Source organism: Orycteropus afer, unplaced genomic scaffold (assembly GCF_000298275.1).
Source record: "Orycteropus afer afer isolate SDZICR_OR568_19922 unplaced genomic scaffold, OryAfe1.0 scaffold00112, whole genome shotgun sequence".
NCBI lineage: Eukaryota > Metazoa > Chordata > Mammalia > Tubulidentata > Orycteropodidae > Orycteropus > Orycteropus afer.
The window spans coordinates 3,351,407-3,356,686 of NW_006921699.1; positions in this window are offsets into that span (position 1 = coordinate 3,351,407).

The following is a 5,280-nucleotide window of genomic DNA, read 5'->3' on the forward strand; positions in this document are numbered from 1 at the left end:
TTTCTGATTGATCCCTTTCCAAAGAAGTATTCAGGTATTTGTCTTCAATCTCATTAATTCTGTCTTCCATTGCATCAATTCTACTCCTTTGCCCTGCCAATGTATTATCTATTTCTGACAAGTTAGTATTAATCTTCTGGATTTCTATCTGTAGATTTAGAAATTTAGAATCAGTTCTAATTTTTCATTTATTTTGTCATTTTGTTTTTGTATTTTCTTCCAAAATTCTTCTAATGTTTTTTCTGTGTTTTCTTTGGCCTATTTCTCAAGCCTTTGAAGATACCTAAATATAATTCTTTTAAATTCCTTATCAGAGAGTTCCAATGCTGCTTCTTCCTCAGGGGTGTGTTCTGGGTCTGTATCCTGCTCCATTATTTCTACCACTTTATCCTGCTTCTTTGTGTGGACTATGATGGTCTGTTGTCTCCAAGGCATCGTGGTGGTGTTGTATTTAGATCTCTGTTAACTGTTTGTGAAGAGCAGCCAAGGGTGATTCAGGCTTTTCTTGGTGGTTTTATATCGTTGGCCCATTGGTGGAGAAGGAGGTAGTGGCTCTCGTTAAGTAAATGAAGTTGCAGGAGGTGTGGGTGTAGTTGTTTCTTATGGGGACTGTTCCTGTCTCCCACTCAGTTAGACAAAAATTACAATTGAATAACCATCAAAAAACTAAAAGCACATGGACAAAAACACATGTAAGCACACAGGAACAGTAACCAAAAATAGAAAAAAGGGAAAAAGAAGAAGAAAAGGCAAGAAAACCTGCAATATCTGGAGATAGGGCACTAAGCGAAAAAAGGTAGAGAAGGAGAATAATAAAGGAAAAAAATGAGAAAAATGAAAAAAGAAAAACAAGGAATGGGGTTAAGCATGGGGAAAAAAACTTAAATTTAAAAAAAATTTTAAAAAATTTTTTCAACCAGGAACAGGGAAAAGAAAAAATGCTGAAAAATAGGACCTGGGAGGGGAAGATTAAGACTAATAGTAAAAAGGACATAAGTAGTAATAATAATGGTTGTTTTAAAACAGATAAATGCAAGCAAACTAATCACCAGAATAAAGAAAGCAAAAAAGAAAAAAATATAAATTAGTAAATAAAAAGAAAAAAAATAGGTGGAGGACAGGGCAGGGCACCCAGGCTCCGTCTGAGCACACAGACTATGATAGATTTCCTGTGGGCCCAGAAGGTTGGTGGGACTGGGGGATGGCCTCACCTCCATTCATCAAGCAGGTGTGGGGTATAAGAGTAAAAAGAGGAATGTAGCACCTTGTCAGTCTTGCAGGTCCAGAGTGCCCTTGGGGTTGCTTGCAAGCAGAATGTGTTCTTAAGCCCCAGGAGTCTGCGAGAATGCTGTCTCTTTAAATATCCAAAATAGTCAAGTCGCTTTTAAACATTCAAAATTGCGACGCCTTCCAGACTGGCAAAGGTCCACAGCTCAGCCCACGTTTGTCTTCACCTTCTCCGTTTATTCCCCAGCCACCAGAGCAGTCTTCTGTGCAGTCCCTGGATAGCAGGGCTGATTTTTAGGTTAATTCTTAGGGCCTACCATCTCTCGGCACTCTCAAAACTGTCTGTGCCATGCTGTCAGGATTGCTCAGGATCACTGCCAGACTGCAGCCCCATCTGTCTCCTTTTATGGTATTTTCATGCAAATTCTTCTGCTAGTTGGGGTTTAGTCCACTTCTATATCCTCCCCTTCAAGGCTCAGGGGTCCAGGATTATCTTCTGTGTCTGTGTTAATTAGTTTCCCTTTTCTTTGTTGAAGTGGGTCTGATGCCTAGTCCATCATCTTACCGGAACTCTATTTTCAGTGTTATTTACAAACACTAATATTCAAAGGCATCACCTCTTCTTAGGTCTTCCTTATTCATTGTCCACCTTTCACATGAATATAAGGCTATTGAAAATACCCTGGCTTGGGTCAGCTTCACCTTAGTCTTCAAAGTGACATTTTTGCTCTTTAATACTTTAAAGAGGTCTTTGGTAGCAGATTTGCCCAGTGCAATACAAAGTCTGATGTCCTGACTGCTGGTACCATGTGGGTTGATTGTAGATCCAAGTAAAATGAAATCCTTGACAACTTCAGTCTTTTCTCTATTTATCATGATGTTGCTTATTGGTTCAATTGTGAGGATTTTTGTTTTCTTTATGTTGAGGTGTAATCCATTCTAAAGACTGTAGATGTCATCTTCACTTTGAGCAAACAAGGTTATGTCCTCTGCATATTGTAGGTTGTTAATGAGTCTTCCCCCAATCCTGATGCCACATTCTTCTTCATATAGTCCAACTTCTCAGATTATTTGCTCAGCATGAAGATTGAATAAGTATGGTGAAAGGATTCAACTCTAACATACACCCTTCCAGATTTTAAACCATTCAGATCCTCTTGTTCTGTTTAAATGACAGCCTCTTGGTTTATGTACAGGTTCCTCATGAGCACAATTAAATGTTTTAGAATTCCCATTCTTTGCAGTGTTACCCATAATTTCTTATGATCCACACACCTGAATTCCTTTCCATGGTCAATAAAACACAGTTAAATATCTTTCTGGTATTCTTTCCTTTTAGGCAAGATCCATCTGACATCAGTAATGATGTCCCTCATTCCATGTCCTCTTATGAATCCAGCTTGAATTTCTCGAAGTTCCCTGTCAATATACAGGGAACTGTTTTTTAATTATTTTGAGCAAAATGTTACTTGCATGTGATATTAATGATATTGCTTGATAGTTTCCATGTTCTGTTGGATATTTATTTGGAATGGGCACAAATATCGGTCTCCTCCAGTCTGTTGGCCAGGTAGCTATCTTCCAAATTTCTTGGCATAAACATAAGTGCATCCAGAGCTGCACCCGTTTTTTGGAACATCTCCATGGGTATTTCATCAAAATCTGGAGGTTAGTTTTTCACCAATTCCTTCAGTGTAGCTAGTACTACTTTCTTTAATACCATTGGTTCTTGATCACATTCTACCTCCTGAAATAGATGAATGTTGACCAATTCTTTTTGATACAGTCACTGTGTATTCCTTCCATTTTTCTCTTGATAATTCCTGCATCATTCAATATTTTGCTTATAGAATTCTTCAGTATTGCAACTCGATGCTTGAAGTTTTTCTTCAGTTCTTTCAGTGACAAATATCGAGTGTGTTTTTCCTTTTTCGTTTTCTAACTCCAGGTGGAACAGCTAGGGGAGACAAACTTGTCAGTCAGTTTGTCCTACTGTAATGGCTTGAGTGTTGCTGTGAGGCTGGAGGCTATGCCACCAGTGTTTCAAATACCAGCAGGGATACTCATGGTGGACAGGTTTCAGGGGAGCCTCCAGACTAAGACATACTCAGAAGAAAGAGGAGGCCATCCATTTCTCAAAGAATTGGCCAGTGAAAACCTTATGAATAGCAGCGAAACATTGTGCAATATAGTGCTGGAAGATGAGCCCCTCAGGTCAGAAAGGCACTCAAAATATGACTGGAGAAGAGCTGCCTCCTCAGAGTAGAACTGACCTTAATGATTTGCATACAGTATAGCTTTCAGAATCCCCATTTGCTGATGTGGCATGTCTCAAGTTGAGAAGAAACAGCTGCAAACATCCATTAATAACCAGAACATGGAATGTATGAAGTATGAATCTAGGAAAATTGGAAGTTGTCAAAAATGAAATGGAATGCATAAAGATTGATATTGTAGGCATTAGTGAGCTGAAATGGACTGGTTTGGGCCATTTTGAATCAGATGATCATATGATTTACTGTGCTGGGGATGACAGATTGAAGAATGGGTTGGCACTCCTCATCACAAAGAATGTATCAAGATCTATCCTGAAGTACAGTGCTGTCAGTGATAGGACAATATCCATGTGCCTACGAGGAAGACCAGTAAATACTACCATTATTCAAATTTTACACACCAACCACCAAAACCAAAGATGAAGAAATCAAAGATTTTTACCAAATTCTGCAGTGTGAAATTGACTGAACATGCAATCAAGATGTGTTAATTATCACTGGTGATTGGAATGCAAAAGCTAGGAACAAAAAATAACAAATAAAAATAACAATCATGGGAGTAAGAAGGGCTATTTATGCACAGGGAGACAGCTCAGGGGGCAGGAGTGCATGGAGGGATGGACACAGGGAAGATTAAAAAAAAATCACTGGTAGTTGGAAAATATGGCCTTGGTGATAGAACTGTTGCTAGAGATTGAATGCATGATATAATTTTCCAAGACCAACAACTTATTCATTGCAAATACCTGTTTTCAATGGCAGCTATACATGTGGACTTCAGCAGATGGAGTACACAGGAATCAGATTTACTAATCTGTGGCAAGAGGCAATGGAGAAGCTCAATATCTTTAGCCAAAACAAGGCCAGGAGCTGACTGTGGAACAGACCATCAACTACTCATTTCTTCAGCTTGTCTGGTTTTCATAATTGGTATTCAGTGTGTCAAATCTTTTCTTCAGATAGTCTCTAAATTCAGGTGGGATATAAACAAGATCATATTTTGGCTGTTTTGGACTTGTTATTTTATTCAGCTTCTGCTTGTATTGCATATGACCATTGATGTTCTGTTCCACAACTGGCTCCTGGTCTTGTTCTGACTGATGATGTTAAGTTTCTCCATCATCCTTTTCCATAGAAGTAGTCTATTAGATTCCTATGTTTTCCATCTGGTGAGTTCCATGTGTATAGTCCTCACTTATGTTGTATTTGCAATGAATAAGTCATTGGTCTTCCAAAATTCTATCATGCAATTGATCTCTGGCTTCATTTCTATCACCAAGACTATATTTTCCAACTACCAATGCTTATTATTTGTTTCCAATTACTATAATGAATGTGTAAAGACTTGGAGTAAGAAAACTAAAAGGGAAGAACACACTTGGCATTTTTCAAGCTGAAAGAACTGAGGAAAAAAATTTAATCCTTGAGTTGCAATATTGAAAGATTCTATAGGCAAAATATTGAATGATGCAGAAAACATCAAAAGAAGATGGAAAGAATACACAGTCACTGTACCAAAAAGAACTAGTGAATCTTCATCCATTTCAGGAGGTGGCATATGATCTAGAATCAATGGTATTGAAGGAAGAAGTCGAAGCTGCAATGAAGGAATTGGCAAAGAACAAGGCTCCAGGAATTGACGGAATACCCATTGAGATATTTCAACAAATGAATGCCCTACTGGAGGCACTCACTTGGTTATGCCAAGAGATTTGGAAGACAGCTACCTGGCCAACTGACTGGAAGAGATCCATATTTGTGCCCATTCCAAAGAAAG